This window comes from Haemaphysalis longicornis, unplaced genomic scaffold (assembly GCF_048455015.1).
Source record: "Haemaphysalis longicornis isolate Haplotype H1 unplaced genomic scaffold, Haemaphysalis longicornis Haplotype H1 scaffold_75, whole genome shotgun sequence".
Lineage (NCBI taxonomy): Eukaryota > Metazoa > Arthropoda > Arachnida > Ixodida > Ixodidae > Haemaphysalis > Haemaphysalis longicornis.
Window position 1 is genome coordinate 635,001 of NW_027526434.1, and position 22,211 is coordinate 657,211.

A 22,211-nucleotide genomic window follows, 5' to 3' on the forward strand; every position below is an offset into this window, starting at 1 on the left:
CATACACACACGCACGTGCGCGCACGCACGCACACACTAGAGCACTGCACGGGCCCGGGCCAGCCCGAAAGCCCGGGCCCGACCCGGCCCGCGGGCCGGGACGGGCCGCCCGAAGTCGATTTTCGGCGGGCCCGGGCCGGGCCCGGGCTCAATGCCGCGGGCCCGGGCCGGGCTCGGGCTCGACACCGTGGGCCCGGGCCGGGCTCGGGCTCGATGCCGCCGTGGGCCGGGCCGGGCTCGGGCTTGAAGTCATAGGCACGGCTTTAATAGGTCCGACGTGAAGTGTAGAGAAGAGCTTAAAAATGAATATTCGTGGTTTATTTTTGCGCGCTTCTTGCTGTTAGTTGTACGCATTGTTTTAAAAACGTGTTTTGCTAGGTCTGATGTTCACTATACTGTAATTTTAGTGACATTTCTTGTACTGCATCAAGATTTTATATTTTGGTGTATAACATACCAAAGATACGATTACAAAGAATGCCCAAGAGGGGAAGAAATTAATTCAGATATCCTGGGGCTGTGTACCTATGTCTATGTATGTGCACGTGTGTTTTAGATGTCGCACCAATCAAAATGCCGCTGCCGTGGCCGGGAATCAAACACGCATGCCAGAGAAGCACCACCGCTTAACAACCACTGCAGGTGAAGTATTTCAACGCGCGTACATACTCGTTGATTCAAATGCGGATCAAAAAAATTCAGCAATACCAACTTGTGTCCGAGACAACCACGTGAAGTTGCCAAGAGTCTGGTAATCAAAGGTGATGGTGTGTCTCGTCTAAGAATACGAGCTATTGTTACGCCGATGTGGCGTGAACTGCCGACGGTGAAAGCTAAACTACGTGTACTTTTAAACCCGTATTTTTTGCGTTCAGTTGATGACGTGCTTGTACAGACTAGATGCTCCGTCTGATCGTCCGGATATAATAAACAAACTTTCTTCAGCGTCAAGGACCGGGCCTGGTCACACACGCGCGGGCCCTCCCTAGGCCAAAAAATAAATTACCGGGCCGGGCCGGGCCTGGGCTTGAGATGGCGGGCCCGGGCCGGGCTCGGGCCAGGCTCACTTATGAATGCCCGGGCCCGGACCGGGCTCGGGCTAGGTGTTACGGGCCCGGGTCGGGCACGGGCTTCGCGAAGCGGGCTCGGGCCGGGCTCGGGCCTTAAAATCAGGCCCGTGCAGTGCCCTAGCACACACACACGCGCGCGCACACACACATAAACACACACACAGACAGACACACACACATACACACACACAGACACACACACGCACGCACGCACGCACACACACAAACATACCCGCACGCACGCACACACACACGCACGCACGCACACACACACACACTCACGCACCCACACACACACACGCACACACACACACGCACGCACACACGCACGCACACACACACACGCACGCACACACACACACACGCACGCGCACGCACACACACATACACACACACAGACACACACACACACGCACGCACACACACACGCCCACACACACACACACACACACTCAATGGCTAATAGACACCCTCTTACACTTTGGAAATGAGCATCAACAGTTCCCACGTCCTCCCCCCCCCCCCTTCGCAGCTTTCCAGACCAGCCCAACCCTACTCCACCTTATGTACCCCGCCCAATAACACAGTACCTGCAACTTTTCCCACCAGCCTAGCACCTTGTACCATCTAGTCTGGGAATGTCAACAATCAAAATCATTTACATCCAATCCTTGTCTCAAGTACTAACAATGGGTGGACCGGCAGTCGAGCTCGGACCTCTCGACCCAGCGCATGCTGGTAGAGAGGGCACGAGCAGCCAGCTAGCACGAGGGCATGCCGGACTAGCGGACGCCCCCCCCCCCCCCCCCCAACCCCCTTGCTGGTGCTCGCAAACGTGCACCAATGAATCCAGAATTAAAGATGTTTATTCTCTCTCTCACCATACCAAGTTTGGACACTATTGTCGTAAATTATTCCTACTTTGCATAATTAGCTCATTACCAGGATGCGCAGGATGTACTGAAAACCACACGCTCCGTTCCTCTTTCAATGTATCTTGATAGTACATTCACCCGCATGTCAATTGAATTTTATAAAATATGTCTGACGCACTACGAGTGTAGTGGCGTGCTTTTGTGTGGACAGAGGAAGCCTGGGCCCACAGTCATTAACGGCGCAGTGCAAAGCACCAGGTTTTTATGGTGCACTGAATAAATATCACACACACAGTGGCATGCTCCACACTTTCCTTGATACGATACAAGATGTCATGTACAGTAAAGCCAGCTTAAGTCGAACAGCGCGAGGATTGTAAATTAGTTCGATATAGCAAAAATTGATATAGAAAGTGACGCAAAAAAACTTACATGAGAGCAATCCTGACGGGGGTGTCACGGGCTAACGCCGAGCTCTTACCACCCTGCAGGTAACTATTGATACGACACTTTCTCGGAAAGAAAACATTAATTTATTACACTCAGGCCGAAGAACTGCCTGAGTGTAGCCTGCTTCCTGGAGCGCAGTGCGTTACTGGTGGCTGCTTGCTCACGATATCTAAACAGTCGACAAGCACAAGACGGCTGCCCTCAATGGCACTGCAGTATCGGCGTAGAAGGGCCACGGCAGCGACGGCTTCGCTCGTGCTCGGAAGTGATTTGATTTGATTGTGGGGTTTAACGCGCCGACGCAACGCAGGCGATGAGGCGCGCCGTAGTGGAGGGCTCCGGATTAATTTTGACCACCTGGGGATCTTTATCGTGCGCCGAAATCTCGTACACACGGGCGTTTTTGCTTTTCGCCTCCATCAGAAAAGCGGCCGCCGCGGCCGGGAATCGAACCCGCGACCTCGTGCTCAGCAGCGCAACGCCTTAGCCACCGAGCCACCGCGGCGGGTTGCTCGGAAGTGGTACGAAGTCCTCGGCGCCTTCGACAGAGCGGAGACAAGCATGGATACAAGCGAATAAGGGCGAAACCAGCGAACCGAGCAAGTGCGCGCAGCGAGTGGCGCGGACTTGACGATCGGTGACACCGTAGCCCGGAGCGCCCAATGTGGCGCTTTCAGCGCCAACGGAATGCCTGCGTGGAGCTTGTCCACTCTGCCACGGTCGCTTTGGATGTTTGTATGCGCTCGAGCTCGCGCGGGAGTCGCAAGAGTCACCCGCGATACCGCTGCGCGCCGATGTTTTGCGGGAAATCCTGCTGCAGGCCTAAGGACTCAGGAGAGCGAAACATTTGGCGCGGAAGAGTTCGATATATCCATTGTGAGTAAAATCGCGTTCGACATTAAAAATCTGGGCTCAGCAGCGTCACCGTCCTAATTGAGTGAATGATGGCAAGACGACGGGTGGAAGAAATGCTGTGCCCGAGGACGCAGGTTCGATTCCCGCCAGCGGTAGCCGTTTTCCTGATGGAAGAAACATCCCCCTCGCGAGGGGCACGATCAAATGCAGAGCATTTCCAGGGGCGCACGACGTTAAGTAGTTTGCGTTACGTTAATGTTGTTGCACTTGTGGCAACTGCTGACGAGAAAGCGCGGTGATGAGTGCGTTCCAGCCTCGCCGACAGCCGCCTTTATCACGCCACGATCGCAAGACGCGCGCGCGATGCTGACGTCACGATCACGCCACAGATGTTGTTGATCCCGCGACGCGCGCGCCCCCACCTGTTGGGCGCGAACCGACCGCGGAGACAGCGCGCTATGCGAGCGGAGAGTAGGCGAGGAGGAGCGGGGCTGACGAGATAGCGCGGCGATGAGCGTGTTCCAGCCTCGCCGACAACCGCCTTTATCACGCCACGATCGCGCCGACAGGGCGCACCTGCGAGCGATGCGGACAACTACGGACGCCAAGAACGGGTGACATCGTGAGTTAAAGAAATGCTCTGCATTTAAAAGTCAAAGTGAATGCAATTTTTGTCAGAATTATACAAGGGTTCGAATAGGCAATAATTCGATATATCCGTGTTTAATATAAGCTGGCATTACTGTAGTTTTGGAAGGACGGCACTTTTCTGGAATGACCTTTGTTGGCTTCCAAAACATTCATACTGAAAGGACACTGACACTGAAGGATACGCCTGCAGATTAGTGCTCAGATGGCTAGCGTACCACTCGCAGAACAGCAGCGGTAGTGTAGTAATGCGGGAAATTCCAAACGTAAGTTACTGCCGCAACATACTTTTTCTTTTTGCGCCATGACTTTTCACACCACTGCGCGTCAGTGACTAAAGAGAACTTGTCAAGCTCGGCTTGAGAAAAGACCATTAAGTATTAAGTTGTTTAATAAAAACAACACGCAAGTTTTGAGACAAGCATTCGAAAAAAAACTTCAACAAGTGAATACCACTACAGAGACAAAGGGTCTATCACAGCGTATGAACCTCGGCCAAATATTTTGCGGTGGTTCACACGAGCAGCTAAAAGATTCGTGCAAGTGGAACTGAGAGACAGTAAACTTTATTCAGTTTACCAGCTGTCTTGCTCAGTTGTCAGCCGTGAGCCCTAGGGCTCTGGCAGCGTCCTCAGCTAGCTGGACGACCCAGAGTTGATCTTCCTGGATGGAGCTGAGCAGCACGGTCTCCCACTGCTCACTGTTAGTGATTGTGCGGCCATTTGTGATCGCCTGCGGACATTTCCATAACATGTGTGCCAGGTCCGCTCGTTTCTGACATATATGACACTCATGGGAGTAACGCCCCGGGTAGCAGTAGCTATACAGAAGTGGGTTTGGATACGAGTGGGTCTGTAGGAGACGCCAGACCACCGACTGCCGTTTACTGAGGGATGGGTGCGCTGGAAGGAAGCGGGCCCGTCCTAAACGGTAATGACCTGTAACGTCTCTGTATGACAATAGCCTGTCCCTGCCTGACATGGGGACGAATTCCGCATCGGAAGTGCTGTCCGCTAGGTTGGTAAAGCCTCGAGCGGCTTCGTGCGCAGACTCGTTCCCTGCATGGCCGGAGTGGGCGGGGGTCCAAATTAAGTTTCCCTTGCCTGTCTGGGGTTCGCGGTAGAGATCAGAAATCAGGATTGCGGACACCTCTCTTGATATGTGTCCTCGTGAGAAATTTGGAATTGCTGATTTGGAGTCGCTAATTATTGCCTTGATTTTTGTGGAGAAAACTATGGCTAGAGCAATGGCTGCCTCTTCTCCAACCGCCGAGTCTTACGTGCGGAGAAAGCAGGAGGCGATGGTGTTACCCTGATTGTTGACCATCGCTATAGCCATTGCCTCGCCACCAGCGTAATCGGCCGCATCCGCGTAGGCAACGTTCTCGACTTTCGCAAAGCGTCTTTACAGGGCATTGACTCTGGCCTCTCGCCGGTCCTTGTTATGTATAGGGTGCATGTAATGAGGGAGCGGCGAGACGTGAATGTTCTCACTTATTGTGTACAGGATCGCGAAACTAGTACGCGCGCTTTGGGGGTGAGCTATACCCAGCGAATCGAGTATGTGGCGCCCCGTTGTGCTCTACGTCAGCCGTCCTAGTTGTCGTATAGCCGTTCAGCCTCGATCAGCTCATCCAGACTATTGTAAGGCCCATGCGGCTTCAAACCGCTCGGTGGGGGTGTTCAGTGGGAGACCGATGGCCCGCTTGTAGGCTCTGTGGAGGAGAGCGTCTATTTTAATTGCCTCTGCCCTCCGAAGCCGGAGGTACGGAGTGGCGTACGTCACCCGACTTACTACAAAGGCCTTTACGATGTGTAGGAGGTTAGCTTCTTTCATTCCATGGTTGCGACCAGCTATCCTGGATATTAGCCTGGCTGCTTGGTGGACAACGTTTTCGAGCGCTATCAAGCATTCGGAATTGTGTCCATTCGCTTGAATTAGAAGTCCCAGAACTCGAATACTCGAGACGATGGGAATGCGGTGCGAACCAGCGGCAAAAAGGTGGACTGAACGGGGAGTGGAAGTAGATTTCTTCCCTCTACTGGTGGGACGGTAGATAAGAAGTTCTGATTTTTCGGGTGAGCAGCTGTGGCTCCGGGGTGCAACATATTTTTCCGCTGTGTTTATGGCTTGCTTGAGAGTGTCCTCAATATTCCCGTCACTACCGCCGCACACCCTCAGTGTTACGTCGTCGGCGCAAAGACTATGCTGGAGCTCTTCTATGCTATTGAGGAGATTCGTACGTTCTGCTGCACGGATTTTTCGAAACGCGTCCTAGTCGACCAGTTGAAGCGTTTTTTTCCAAATTTACGCGTAACGCCACATGAAATTAACGCTTGTGCTAGCTACGATGTAATGGTCGCTGCCAAGATTTTCTTGCGTGTTAAGCCACGTGGCCTCTCTCCGCATGGGTTTAGTGAAGCATAGGTCTGGTGTCGCGTCTCCACTCCAAGTAGGTCGTGCTCCACCCACACTATTGCCGATACAGGTTGGGTACAATGGGTCTGTAACAAGGCTGATACCTTCTTGTTGGGCGTCTAGCCAAAGGCTACGACCCTTAGCGGTGTCCCTGTTATATCCCCACTCAGTATGGTGGGCATTAAAGTCGCCTACAATGAGTAGAGCGTGGCCACGCAGATTTCGATAGTTTTCCTTAGGGGGTTGGTGAATTTGGAATTATTCTTGGGCGGGCTATATACGTTCAGGACAAACATTCTAGCACTGTCCTTATTTGCGGTTTGGAAATAACTCTACGAGAACATGAGCCACCGACACCGTATCCGCGCCGGTTTCGGGACGATTGGCCGTGATACTGCGCCGAACGAGGATGGTGACAGCCGATTTTAATTTGGATGGCGCTACGTCTGTGTCTTCCTGCATGTCGGAAAATGATGTGTAATTTTGGAGCCTCGCAAACGTGCCAGTTTTTTGGGGGTAAATTACTTCAGGAAAGGCGTCCGAGTGGTTAAGTTTAATGTGAAGTTCGAGGTTCGCTCGCTTGCGCCTAAACCCTCGGTAGTTCCACTGCCAGACAGTAAGCCCATCAGGCTTACGGATGCTCTGATTAAGGGGTATTCACACGACGGAGCGTTTCAGCGGATAAATCCGTGGGAGGTCGTGACGTCACCGCAGGCGGACTTCCAAGCGGCCAAATCCAATTCTCTCACACGGACGATGCGTCGGTCGGACGGACATCAGCGTTTGTAATCGCCTATCTCTAAAGAAGAGCTGCCGTAAAACCACCGATTCCGCTACGGCTGCAATTTGTGCTGAAGCCCCTACGAACTGATCCTGTCAGCCGCCCAAAAATTGGCCGTGGACGCGATGTAGGCGCTGCTGCGGGTAGAGAACGGCGCGCGACGCGCGAGGAAGTGAGCGGGGATGCGCGCGCTGGGAGCAGCCGGCCGGTCCGCCTGCGGGCGCGCATGCAGATGTTAGGCTTAACACTGCGGCAAATATTCGATTGCCGCTCTCACAAGTGGCGCAGATGTCGATTTTTAATGCAACTTTCCATCAAATCATTATCCCCTTTCTCGCACGTGCAGCTCTGTTTGCGCCTCGGGGAACGATAACAATATATCGCTCGAGCTACTTGCGCCGGTCTGCGCCACTTCGCGGGTGCGGCCGCCGCTCGCCCAGCGACCGTGCTGGTGCGGCTCGATCAGTGCGCCTGTCGTGTGCGCGGCGCAATTTCGCGTCCATTGTAATAAAAAGCAATAAAAATAGAGTGCCTGCAACCGCTCTAGAACTTGAGTCGCGGCCAGCTGCCCGACGAGCAGACGAACTCCCGCCGCCAACGCCTCCAAGCATCGGATCGTTTGTAGCTCGCGAGCAGAAGCTCCGAACTCCGATGGGAGCGGTGCGCCGGAGAGAAACCGTGACGTAGGGGTCACGTGAGGAGCACTCCTAGCAGCCAAACGGCGGATTTTTCCTTCGTGTCAATACCCCTTTAAGGGAATTAGGCATGATCGGCGGATTTTTGAAAGTGTCCGCCGAGGGTGGACGGAAGTAAGGTTTGGTGGGTTTGATGGGTCCCGCTCCCTCTTCGCTCCTGGGTATCAGAGACGTTTTCTAGGGCTCTGACGCGCGCGTTCTGACTGACGATCTTAACATCAATAGTGTCTGCGAATTTGCCAAGCATATTGTCGAATTTTGCATTGATGTTCTGGCAAAGGGTTTCACTGAGCTGCTCCCCAAATTTCTGGAGCACGGTTTGAGTGCAATATTGAACCGGACTATCAGGTCCGGGGGGTGCGGTTTGGTTTTCGTGTTGTGACTCCGCCGCCGGAACGCAGGGCGACGGAGAGGTGGCTCGGACTGTACTTATCGCGTTTCCGGATTTAGGCTCCAGGATTTCCGAGGCTACCGATGGGTCGGAGCTGCCGGTAATGTCCATTGCACTTGCGGGGGTAGGCTCCGGGAATTCTGCGGCCACTGGGTCGGCGCTGCCGCTGGCTTGGGGGGGCTGTTCTGCGGTATGAGTTGCGAGGGCGTGATTAGTTGGGGCTGGAATGCCTTTGAGTTGAGCTAGCTCTGCTTTTAGCGCTAGGTTCTCCAAGAGAATCATCTCTAGCATTTGGCGGATACGGGTTAGTTTGGAGCGCGAGTTAGTCTGAGTCGCAAATGTTTTGAACCGGTGTGCCACTGCCCTTCCTCTCATTGGTAGCGTGGGATACCGTGGCTTCCCAGATCACTTCGTTTTTGAAGTTCTTGTCGATGGCCCTTTGCCCACCGCGTGACGTGGATCGCGATGGTCGCCGCTGGAGGCTCCCGCCCTTTTTGCTCGGTTGGCGACGACGCGACGATGATCGCGAACGGCTGCGTCCCTTGGCGGAAGTGTTCCGGGTTCCCGTTCAGCGGACTGTGTCTCGCCTGCTTTGCCGCTCTTGTTGCGGCAACCTGGGGAAGGAGCTCGAGAGATTCCGGTCTCTGTTCAGAGCCCCACCGGATTTAAGTATGCTTGACGAGTTGCCTCCGTCAATATTGCCGTGTTGTTGTTGCCAGCGGTCTTGCTGCTGTTCCTGCGCTGATTGTCCCACTTGCGTTTCTTCAGTACGTAAGGGGTTTGATAGCAGAGTCGGCATTTCTTGTCCCCAGTTGCGTGGTCCTTGCCGCAGAATGCGCACTTTGGCGTGCGCGGATGGTCCTCACCCGGTGTCTCTTCGCCGCAGAGTTTGCATATCTTCTTATACCGGGCTGGGCAGACATCCACGCGGTGTCCTAGTCGGCCGCATCCGTCGCAGATTTCATGGCGCTTCTTGCGAAGGAAGCAGCGGTACTCGGCCCCGCGGTAGTATATCTAGTGCGGGACCATTTTTCTCTCGAAAACGATAAGGACCGAGTTGGTCCGGCCCATTCGTCTTGCCTGACGGATGGTGGGATTTTGTTTGTATACCAGGCTGTTAGAGATGTCTGCGGCTCTGTCAAGGTCTGGGATATTATGAATTACCCCCCTGACGGTGTCTTCCGGTGGTGCCGCATACGCGGTGACCTCGTACATCTTTCCTCCAATGTGGAGTGCCTTCACGTCATTATATTTTAGGGCGGGTTGCATGCTTGGTGTGCTTGCAACGATGATATTTTTTTCCGAATTAATGCGGAGGAGATCCTGGACTGCGTCGTCGTAGGTAAGGCCGTTGGCACGCAGCATCCCGTCGCGAAGCCCCGCGTGGCTGACTTTGGTTACATCGAGGCCCGTTCTCGGCCGGAGAACTATCTTGATGTTTTCAATGGGCAAGTGCGGGTGACGCGGCGCCAGATTCTGCCTTCGTAGAGACTAGCACTCGGGGCTATCGATCTGGCTCACGAGAGCCAACGGCGCCTTGCTCGAGAGGATGTTCTACTGTTGGACTTAGCTTGACAAGGGCTCGAGCGCGTCGCCGGCGGTGGCCTGCTAGCCAGCCAGCTTTCTCCGTGATGTCTTCCGGTGAGATCGGCTCACCCTCAACTTCGATGCCGTCCATCGCGCTACTCCGGCTGTCGGGGAAGTTGCCTAAAGCCTCGATGGATGGCAGAGATGGGGTGGAAGCGGCTAGAGCAAGGCCGCCGCCGCCGTTCCACCTCGGTGCACCGAAGCTGCGGTTAGGGTTAGGGCTGGCTCCAGTCTAGGACAGGGAAGCCGGCTTAAATAGGCCGGTTCGTGGTCCAAACCTCCAGGGGTTGGTGTCCCTCGGTGTCGGAGTCCTACGGGCACTCCCTGTGATAGGTTTCGCGAAGTTAGCATGAGTGGTTTCGCCACAAATAACATGCAAAAGTAGAGGTGATGTGGAATGTATCCCACTTTGAAATAGTCTGCATACGTAGGTACAATGGTGAGCAGCCAAATTGCAAATTCAGTGCAAACAATTCCATGTACACAGAAAAAAAACAATGTGGTGTGTGAAACAACAAGAAAAAAGAAGTAAACTATTTACCCGAGCTCTTTTATATTTTTGCACATGAACCAAATTACATCCAAGTTACATGTGGATTGACAGTCAACAGTGGACACTGGGTATACATAAAACAATGTGGTGTTCACAACTTTATATTCTGCAGGAGGATGTACAGAAACAGACATCTCCTGCGGAAGCTCCCTGTCAGGTGTACAAAATTCAAGGTGAGAAGCTGCGGGAATAATCAACAGATATTAATTTTGACGTTGGGGGACATAGTGCGAGTTACGAACCAGCGCCTCGCGTCTTTAGAAGCGTCGTATGAACTATGTCCGCCGTCGCCTAATGGGAGCTGAACGTCATGTAACAAGGTCTATATAGCCACGGATTCCAGTGTAGGCAGTAAAGCCAGTGGAGAGCGTCTTTTGGTGTGTGTTTTACCTTGCAAGGGGCATACATGTGTGCGACGAGGCGGATTCTGCGCACAGAGAAGTGCACATTAGCAACTCGTCAGGCCAGCAATGCTTTGATTTCCCACGAAACTAACCTATATAATTGAAAACTTTTCGTTTATACGCTCCAAAAGCCATCTGCAATGATTTAACATGAATATTCATGAGGATGATTACCTCCTGAATGAATTGTTCATGAGGTTACGAACGCATGCAGTAAGTAAAAAACACGGGGTTCGACGAACCAAAGCGTGCGCACGAATCACCTTTGTAGGTCCAATAGTCTTGTCCTGTTACTTCTGCGTCAACGATCATGTGCTGTACGACATGGGTTTTGTGCGAACACTCGTTTGCTGTTGGCCACGATTGCAGATCACTCTTAAGTCGAACGCGTACGTGCACTCGCACGTATGGGAGGAACACGACCAACTTTACTTGGGGACGAAACACCAAGAGGCCGCCACACAGTGCTCGAATAATACGCATCTCTGAAGTTCGTCGGAAGCAAGCCAGTCGTCACACTCCCAAGCGAGGCAGCAGAGCTGATGCAGAACTCCCATGGCCACCGTCGTAACGTACTACGAGCAATTTAGGCGGCCGAACACATGCGGCGTTCCCATCCCACGCTGCACACCACCGTAAGTGCTTTCCAGAAGTTCTTCGGGAGCGCCCTCATCACAATCGAAAAACAAACGCATATGCACCGCTGCAACGGCAGACAAAAATCACGACAAGAAGAGCGCAGCCAAGAAACGGGACCACAGAAGCCATCTTTTTCAGCCATGACGTCACATACGAAAAAAAAAGAAAAAGCCACTTCTTTGTTTTTTGATGTCAAATTGACGCACGCGCAATTGGGCTCGTCCACCGTTCCTGAACGTCAGGCGGGGCCTACACGCCTTGCTCCACCATGTGGCGTCACGGGTCCCACGCACGTCTCCGTTCCGCCCTCGCCTATCTCTACCCGATGATGTTTGCTGATGATTGCTATTTGTTTCCCTTTCGTAGCGGGGTGATGACATGTCATCTTACTACAAAGGACTAACATACCGATGTTTTATACTCTCGGTTTAATACTAGCATGGCTCAGGGCAGGCACAAAAACGTATTACGCACAAAATACTTTTTTTCGTGTTTTGGAGTGACAAATGTCCTAGTAATATTCTCCTCTCTGCTTTTCGTCCACCAGCATTCAAATCTTCTTTTCATTGCCTTGACAGCCTTAAAGTAAACTTCCTCTGTGCTACCCTTGAATCCTGGGGCTTCTGGAAGCCGAAAATTACCCTCATTCAGATTTGAATGGATACCCTCGCATTTTAACACTATGCGAGGCATGGTTTCTTTTCTTTTCCGCAGACCAGGCACACCCCATCATTTTGTGAATACTTCCCCACAAAGCTCTTAGTTCGCAAGCAACCTCCACTAGCCTAAAAAAGCAAAGTACTGCGGAGCAGACTACGTTTTGCTGATTTGGGGGGTGCTTTGCCTCGTCGTTATATCAGTCCGGGTTTCCAATGAGTCGCATTTGTTTTTACTTACCCGCGTAACTGGCGCGTTCAAGGATAAACAGATAATGTGGGCCAAAAACAAGCAGGGATCGGAACATTTGGGAGCCTTGTAACCAAGACCGGCAAGATGGCGTATCACGTGTGATTTTTTGTATTTCGCGAGCATCATGAGTAAGCAGAAAAACATTTATACTGAATAGACAGAAAGACGGAAACTGTTTATTCGGACGTTTTTCAAGCCGCCATGAAACATTCAAATTGGACTTTTTTGCCTACCTTCGTTGCTTCAGAGGTTGGCAAATTAATCTTGCATAAATATTGTCACAAAGCCAAAAACGATGAAGTTGCCTTCAAGAGAAAGAAGTTTATCGGAGCGAAAAACACAGGCGGTGAAGCCGCAGTCAACAAAGTGACGTGCGCTAACGAGCGCCGGCGAGTCTAATACCGCGGTGTCTGCTCTGCAAGCTTTTTATCTTTCGGCGCGCGTGGTTCTCGAACCGTCGATTCACATCCAGAACATTGTAGATCAAGTAAGATTATTCTACGCTAGTGATGTTAGGGCGAAACAGACTCCTTATGTGAATGAGATAGCCCGTGGGGCATAAAAATAAAGAATGGAACACGCGCTTCGCTTGGGACACAGATAACACAGCCAGGCGCGGCTCGGCAGTAAAAACAAGCAATAGAAATTAACACACCCGTACATGCTTCGCGGTATTACCCCCCCTCTAAGAGTGCATCGAACGGAGGCTAAAATAAAATGAGTCCGAACAAAAAGCGACAACCAAAGAACAACGAAAAAAACTAACACCATCTTCCCGTGGGTAACCCTGACGAGGATGCGAAGCATCATGGGGGTTCCGTGTGGTTTCATTGTGTTGCCGTTATGTTGAGTGACCTGGTGTTTAGTAGCGCCAGAGGGAATTCAGCGTCCGGGTCCACACCGGTGGCAAAGGCACGGAAGTACTGTTGTGTTACGGTGTGTAGGCGGTGGTTCTCGAGGCGCCGAAACTCGTCCATCATGTTCTTGTCGATGTCTTCGTCTCTGTGGTAGAATCGGTAGTCTCCGTCAGCGTTGGTGCGGTAAAGATTGTTGACGTTGGTTCACCGGCTGAGAGCAACGTACACGTCCTCCTTTTCGCAGCTTTGTCTTCTTCTTCTCCTTCTTCTGCTTCAGCGGTTCCCTTACGGGAAGATGACGACGGTGGTTGAACGCGAAGCTATGTCGTGATGGATTAGCAACGCACACGCCCTCCTCTTCGCAGCTTTGTCTTTTCGCCTTCTTCTTCAGCGGTTCCCCTGCGGGTAGATGACGACGGTGGTTGAACGGGAAGCTATCTCGTGATGGATTCGTTGGTTGGCCAATCTCTCGGGGCATCCTTCCACAATCATTATCAGAGGCGCTGCGGACGGGGCACGGACAAGTGGCATGTTCGGAGCAAGAGATGCTTCGAATTTAAGCATTGGTGAGGTAAAGGGTGTTGACGTTTGTGCACCGGCTGAGAACGACGTACACGCCCTCCTCTTCGCAGCTTTGTCTTCTTCTCCCTCTTCTCCTTCAGCGGTTCCCCTACGGGAAGATGACGATGGTGGTTGAACGCGAAGCTATCTCGTGATGGATTTTTTGGTTTACCAATACCTAGGGGCATCATGCCACAATCATCATCAGAGGCGCTACGGACGGGGCACGGACAAGTGACATCCCCCAGAGCAAGATGTGCTCCGCATCTAAAAATCCGTGATCTTGCGCAGTGCGGTTTGAGGTGAACCATGTGGACGACTTCGGGTCGCGTGCGTCATCTTGATGTGCCGGAACCACCATAGGGGTTAACGTCGCAGGTTAGTGGGGCAACACGTCGTAGAACCTGGTAGGGTCCGAAGTACCGTCGCAAAAGCTTCTCACTGAGTCCGCGTTGTCAGATGGGAGCCCAAACCCAAACACGATCCCCTGGGCGGTACTCGGCGTCCCGGGGTCGCAGGTTGCCGCGTGCAGCATCCACCAGCTCCTGCTCTGTTGTACAAACGCGAGAGAGCTGGCGGGCCTCCCTCGCACGCTGAAGGTATCCTTAGACGTCGACGTTGAGGTCGTCGTCTTCTACGTGCGGAAGCATGCATGGCGTCAAACATCGTAGTCGGCAGTCTTCCGTAGACAAGCTCGAACGGTGTCATCTGCGTAGTTTCCTGAATAGCCGTGTTGTACGCAAACGTTACATACGAAAGAACTTCATCCCAAGTTCTATGTTCAACGTCAACGTATATAGACAGCATATCCGCGATAGTGTTGTTCAGACGTTCGGTTAGTCCGTTCGTTTGGGGGTGGTACGCCGTCGTTATTCGGTGATCTGTGTAGCTCTAGCGTCCATGATTAGGATTTCAGGGGCACCGTGGCGCAGCACAACTTGGTTTAAGAAGAACTTCGAGATTGCTTGTGCAGTCCCCCTCGGAAGAGCGGCGGTCTCTCCGTAGCACGTCATGTAGTCTGTCACTACGACAATCCACTTGATCTCGGATCGTGACGTAGGGAATGGCCCTAGCAGGTCCATTCTAATCTGCTTGAAGGGTCGCCTCGATGGGACGGCGAACGGCTGCAGTAGTCCGGCGGATCTCGTCGGTGGCGGTTTTCGTAGCTGGCAGTCACGGCTGCTCCGGACGTAGTGGCGAACGTCGGATGTAGGTCGGGGCCAGTAGTACTTCGCCTTACTTTTTTCAATTGTGCGAGCACTGCCGAGATGTTCGGAAGACGGGTCGTCGTTGCACGCTTCCAAAATTTCGTCACGAAGATCAGCCGGGATGATAAGAAGATAATGCGTTTTGTTCCGGGGCTGAAATTCTTCTTCACGAGGATGGAGTTGTTCAGGATGAATGCAGGTAAGTTGCGTTTTAATGCCCTGGGCATGGCGACGTTGCGTCCTTGGAGGTAGTCGATCCCGACGCACAAGTCGAGGTCAGCACGCTACTGGCCGGGTAGCTCGCTCTCCGTCACGATTCCGAAGAATGCGCTGTCTTTATCGGAGTCTTGTGGTGGCGGGTCGACGGGGGCGCGGGACTGGCAGTCGGCGTCGGAGTGTTTACTGCAGGGTTTATAGACGATTGTAACGTCGAACTCTTGGAGGCGCAAGCTCCAACACCCAAGACGGCTAGAGGGGCTTTCAAATTGGCGAGCCAACACTGCGCATGGTGGTCGGTCACAACCTTGAATGGTCTACCATAAACGTATACGGGCGAAATTTTGAAAGCGCCAATATAATAGCGAGACACTCTTTTGCAGGGACTGAGCAGTATTTCTGCTCCTTCGACTGACCACGGCTGGCATGGGCGATTACATTCTCGCAACCGCTTTGCTTTTGGACGAGGACGGCACCCAAGCCTATATCACTGGCGTCCATGGGCATTTAAGTTCCGGCGTTTTCGTCGAAATGAGCGAGCACGGGCGTGTTTTTCAGGCGTTGTTGCAGCTCGCAGAAAACTTTTTCCTGGCGTTTTCTCAGCTGATAAAGGTGCTATCTCTCCTCAAGCGCGTGAGTGGCTCTGAAATGCGTGCGAAGTTTGCTACGAAGCACCGGTTGCACGCACACAGTCAGAGAAATCTTCGCACGCCCTTCTTTTTTTTTTTTGTCGTGGGAAGCTCTCTATGGCTGAGATTTTTGCCAGGTCAGGCAGCACTCCTGCGGCGTTGATGACGTGGCCCAAAAACTTGAGTTCCTCGTACGCGAAGCGGCACTTTTCAGGCTTCGGCGTTAACCCCGACGTACGAATGCCCTAGAGTACAGACTCCAACCTTGCAATGTGTTCGTCGAATGTCCGGGCGAACACCAAAACGTCGTCGAGGTATTTCAGCCAGGTGTGCCACTTCAGGCCAGCTAGCACAATGTCCATGATACATTGAAACGTCGCTGGCGCCGTGCACAGCCTTAAAGGCATCACCTTGAAATCGTATGGACCGGCCTGGGTTATAAATGCTGTCTTCCCTCGGTCGCTCTCGTCCACTTCAATTTTCCAGTAACCGATATTCAGGTCTATCGATGAAGAGTACTTCGCGTGGCAGAGGTGGCCAAGGGCGTCGTCGATTCGGGGCAAGGGGTACACGTCCTTTTGGTGATTTTTTTAAGTCGCCAGTAGTACAGGCCGCACATTAATGTGCCGTCTTCTTTCTTAACAAGTACGACCGGCGCAGCCCAGGGAATGTTCGATGGCTGTATAATGTCGCCACTGAGCATGTCGTCGACTTGGGTCCGGATGGCTTCCCGGTCCTGTGAAGGACGCGGTACGGTGACTGTCGGGTAAGAAGGGTTCCATCTTCGTTTATTATTCGGTGCTTCGCTAGAGGTGTCTGACGTAGTTTTGCGTTCGACACAAAACACTCCCTGTAGCGGCGCAGCAAAGCCAGCAATGTGTTCCTTTCTGCTTGCGGTAACACCGGATTCACGTAGAAGGGATTTGGAATCATCGGGTGCGCGTCCAAGGTCGGCAACCGCGATCATGTCACTTGCTTCTTGCGTTTCTTCGAGGAACGCAAATTCATCACCCTTGTTTAAATGCTGATAATCCTCGGTGAAATTAGGGACCAAAATGTGGAATTGACATTGCCTAAAGCGCGCGATGCCTCTTGCGACAGAGACACCGCGGTCGAGAAGCAACCTTTGGTCACTCTCTACGATATCGTCAACGTCAGGAACAAAACCTTCACAGTAGACGGTGATCATCAAGCTAGCGCGGGGTGGCAGTGTGACGTGATCATCGGCGATACTTACAGCAGCACGGTGCTAGGGGTTCGGTTCCGGTGTAATGGAGGGATTGGAGGAAAAGTTATAGACTTGGTCCGTAGATCAATTATTGCACCATTGTCCGTCAAGAACTCAATTGCAAGAATATATTGCGGGAGCAGTTAGGCAAAATGACGAACGCGGCAGGGTATGTTGTACCGTCTACAGTGAAGCGAGATGTGCACGTTCCACTTGGCGTCACGAGGTGGCCTCCTGTTGTGCGTATCTAGGGACCGTGCCATCTGGCCACAACTTTCTTAAGGTTAGACGCAAATGGTCTGCTCGTTACTGAGTAGTTTTGGTTCCCGTGTCTATGAGGGCGACTACTTCAAAGCCGTCGGTGGGCCACTGGACGTCGGACGCCGCCTTCCTCGAGTTCCGGGTGCGCCGGGGTGTCGCATCTCGGCTTGTGCGTCTTGAGGGTTGAGCACTATGCGTCGTCGTTATCGTCGTCTACTCAGCGGCAGGATTGGTGATTTCAGGTATGCGTCGCGCTGTGTGGCTATGGTCGTGTTCAGGAGGGATGTCAGAGTTCGATTGGGTTGTAGGGCTGAGGGCATGTCGTGAATCACGGTTTTCGGTGGGTCCTTGCGTCGGTGCAGGATTTTCGTTTTTCGGCCATTGTGCAACTTCACCTCCAGACGTTGCTGCTCTTAGGTTCCCCCGCCTGGGCTGGGGGACCTTCCACGTGCCAAGTCAGCGTTGCTACGGCGGTTCGGCGACTGGTATGGGTAGGGCAACCGCGACTGGTTGAAATGGGCTGGTCCACGGCTGGTGTTGGACAGGTATTCTTCAATCTCTGATGGGCGTTTGCCGGGTCGGCGGCGTGGTGCGTCGACGGAGAACCCTCGCAAACCAAGCCTCTTGTAGGTTCAGCGACGGTAGTTGCGGTCGGCCTCTCCGCAATGGTAGCACAGCGGACGGTTACCGGTGGTTCGTCATACGTCCGTCTTCCTCGGTGCCCGATTTTGGGCGGCCGCGGGTCGGGCGGGCGACAGTGGACGGAGGTACGGTGGGACTTCTTGACGACGGGTTGGAGCAGGGCGGGGTCGACGAATAGCCGCGTTGTAGGTCATAGATTGCGGCTGGCGTGGTACTTGGGATGGCGTAGAAGTCCCCAAGGCGAGTTGAATTTCTTCTCGGATCACGTCGCTCATAGCTCTAGGTGACTTGGGGTTGCGTTGTTGTTGGGAAGAGTTTCCCCAGTTATTCCCTGACGACAGCGCGGATTGTCTCACGCAGGGTGTCAGAGCTAATAGCCCCGGCATGGGTCGTGTCCGCAACTAGCGCATTGATGGGACGGTCGTACTGCCTCGCACGAATTTCCAACGTCTTATCCATGGCAGCCGCCTCAGATGCGAATTCGGCCACCGTTTTAGGGGGATTGCGGAGAAGGCTAGTGTTGCAGCGTACGCCATTCGAACTGCACGTGTTTCATTTGCTGCATGACTAGATCACCTAGTTTTCTCTACGGAAAGCAAGTGCATTGCCATCGCTCTTGGTTCGTGAAAACGTAAGTCATATACACTACACAAAGTCTTTACTCTGACACCTTGAAAATAGCACTAAAACTGCTGCAGTGTTCTCTACGTCTTGTGCAACAACTGAACACGGAGGTTTTCCCCTTAATTTCAGCGGCTTACGGCCTATGCTGGTATTAAGGGCAACAAGGCCGCTCATTAAATTGCGTGCACTGCGCTGTCAGTTTCCCTTTCAATAACGTTTTCTGCGACCACTTGATCGTCTGCAGGCGCGTAGTTGTCGATCATTTCAAGCCCTTGCGTGCTCACAATGTCATCAAAATTGGTTAACACAGAAAGCAGCAGGAGCTGAGACAACTTTCAATACCGCATCCAAACACGCTCAGCGAGCACCACAGATTTCGTATTTAGCATAGACATCGTGCAATCGGCTCCATGACCGTCATGTGAGGTAGTAGGATATTCGAACACTGCTTCATGCGCTGCCCATCGCGGCGAACCATGTTACCGCGATGAAATATTTGGCAGCCCCGCACACTGCTTCAGATGACATAGTAGTTACAAGGGGACGTTGCATTTTGCTTAGGAAGGTTGTCGCACCTTCTTATTAGCTGCCTTCAGGACAAAGTACTCGAAGACCTATGGTGAAGTGGCCTTAATAGTAACGCATTTGGTGCCACGGGGACGGATATATTGCCGTCATGAGTTTCGAGGCTAACACCCCCTGACCCCCAAAACTGCCACCAACCACCTAATATTAAAACAAAACTTTTTTCCCGACAAAATGGAACCATAAATTGAAACAATCAGGTATTACCATTTTCGTAAACTTTCATATCCGAAGGCACGTTGGGCTGGAACTCTCCTGTTAGCATCTTGCTGTACCTAAATAAGGAAAAAATATTTATTGAGACGCTTCTCAATTTATTTAAAAATCCACAGTAAACTTTGACCCAAGGATAGTGTTCATTTTATGACAAAAACAAAAATAGTAAGGAGAACGCTTTGACATTCACTACACGTATAAATAAAACCGAAACTACGCTAATCCTTTAACATACCATTATCGCAACGTTCGGCTGGACTAAAGCCTCTTAATAATATCACTACTAATTTCTTCTTGTTATTCCTCTCCTTCTTATTATTATAATATTATTATTATTATTATTATTATCATTATTATTGTTGTCAATATTCTTTACCATCTTATGAATATTATTATTTTATTACCATCTTACCCACACGACCATCATATTTTTATCACCACCTTTTCCAAAGATTGCGCCCGATAAGGATGGGTGCGTTCTGTGCTCCGGAGTTTTTTACGGTAAACAGAAGTATTTCGCTCCGCTGAGTGCCACAAACGTGCTCATGCGAAATTAATGACGTTACGGGACGATGAGATTCAGCTGATCAAGTCTGGGTCGCGCCGATTCGTCTGCAATGCGTGCAAGACCGCGTAATCTTTACCTGCTCCGGCTAGCCCTAACAGCGACCACGGCGATTTTCCGGAAGCACCGGCCTCATGGGCCTTTTCTTCGACCCCTCACAGCGCTGCGGCCACCACACAACCCGTTGACCTTGGCGCCAAGATCCTTTCCCCCTGCGCCCTTCTCGTCCACGCCTTGGAGGAAATTGTTTTCTTGTACAACCAGTTTGTCAAGCTGGGGGAGGACAACGAGTGGCTGCGTCGGGAGCGAGCAAGAATGGCCGAGGCTGAAGACGACGTCATCAAATCACTGCGACAAGAAGAGCACTGGGTGCGCAGTGATTTGTATCCGTTGCAGGTGCCCCCACGGCTCCCACGGCTTTCTGAATTCCAACCGCTCCCCCCCACCAGGACGATCGCGGAAACAAATCCCTCTACCCCACCGACACCCTTCTCGTCACTGAATTCCGCGTTGTCACTATCTACCACTACAATAGGAGGTACTACAATACTAACTACTACAATACTAAGCAGGTACTAACCACTACAATAAATAGAGTTGAAAGTCAGCGCTAGTCCTGTCCACTTCTTTCGTATTGTGTCCCTGTTAGTTCGCGCTGTTCCCCAAGATAGCACTACAAGCGCAGTGCGGTCTCCACGGATTAAATTATTTAAAAAAAACTAAGGACACACATTACTTTGGAAACCAGGTTGACCGATAAATATCGTTCATCGCTGTTATACCAAGTGGACCCGTACCTTACATACCCGTGTGCGTCTCATCTGGGTCGTTCGGTCGACACGTTAATACATCGCCTTCGCCTTCACGTGGCCTACACGAAGAAATTTCTTTACCGTATTCGATTCGCTGATGACACCTGCTGTGCTTGTGGACACCAAACTGAAGATGTGCATCATGTCCTGCTTGAGTGCCCTCTATATGTGACCGAGCGGAAAAAATTAAGTGATAACCTTAAAGGGACACTGAAGTGAATTTGCCAAGCTCCCGTTTTTGCTTGCACTGCGTAGACTGGCTCAAATTAGCCCACTTTTCATTGTTTATCCGGTTGACAAATCGGTAATTATTTTACAAAGCGGGAAAGAAGAAAAACTACCATGCGCGTTTTGCGGCGGCCGCACCAACTAAGGCTGTGACGTTGGGAGGAGGGGCGCCGTGATTGGACGATGCCCAAGGTTAGCAATCACACAAGTTTTGATTTCGGTTTCGGTTCTGTAAAACATAACCAATGGCGTTGTTGGATGGGCATTCTCAATATCTCAGTAATCATCGTACCGCGCTTCTGCCATGTTGTCGGCTGTAAAATGCACAAGATAAGCCTCCCAGCACGGCTTGTAGTCGTAGCATTCACTAGTCGAGTCCTACGCAGTGCATGAACGCCCTCCGCGTACCCGCAGACGCCCAAATGTCATGCGCTTTTCCCCATATTTGGAGCTTGCCTCCCTCATGCCTGCATCGTAAAAAGCGTGTTCGCACCAGGCGAAGGGTCTGTTCATTCTGGCCTGTGCCCACTGCCTGCAAGCAGTCGGTGCTTATGGCAACAGCACGCCAACGAGAACTCGCTAGCGCGCCAGTGCCAGCCTGAGCGCGTTTTGTGAACTAGTTCGTGTAGCCATGAACGTTGCGGCCCAAAAAAAGGTGAACTCAATATAGAAAACATCGGCGGAAAACAAAAAAGTTAACTTACAAAAAAAAAGCACGTACCCACGGGGATTCGAACTCGTGACTTGCAAAACTTTTGCGGTGACATACCTAGCGCCTCAGAGAACTGAGCCACGGAGCGCTTTTTTTTTTTTTCTTTATTGCACATTGAACAAACAGTCCCTACAATGTCTACAATGCTGTTCTAAAACGCATCAGTGTCGGTTTAAAACCCGCTCACCGAACTTCGGTTGGCGAAAACTATTATAAACATCGAAAGAAGACAATTCCTCCAAAATGGGTAGCCACGTAAGCTCCGGGCCCTGCATATTAATGACTTCCTTCAGCATACTGACATTCTGAGCAAAGTACTTGCTGACAGTCTTCGCGTCAGCATCAGAGTGGCGCACCGCCATCCGACTCAGCCAGATGGCGTGTAGGCCCAAAAGCATTATCAGGTCGTACGGCACACTGTCATGTTTGTCTACGGGAAGGAAACGGATTCCATGTGGTGTCACAGGCAAGTCTTTTTTCAGGGTACGCTGAAGAACGTCCCAAAAAAAGACGGCATCCCAGCAGTCTAGGAAAACGTGGTCTATTGTTTCGGGTTTTTTACACAAAAGACATACTGTTGTCCATGGCACAA

The 22,211-nt window shown here is 51.9% G+C and overlaps 1 long non-coding RNA gene across 1 annotated transcript in view; it reads right to left on the bottom strand.

Moving 5' to 3' along the window:
- Window positions 1–22,211, bottom strand: part of LOC144148069 (uncharacterized) — a 76,870-nt gene that overhangs the window by 6,404 nt on the left and 48,255 nt on the right. Inside the window, exon 3 of the long non-coding RNA XR_013317959.1 lies at window positions 19,294–19,361. This is a non-coding gene — a long non-coding RNA (uncharacterized LOC144148069). The remainder of the gene's footprint in view (window positions 1–19,293; window positions 19,362–22,211) is intronic.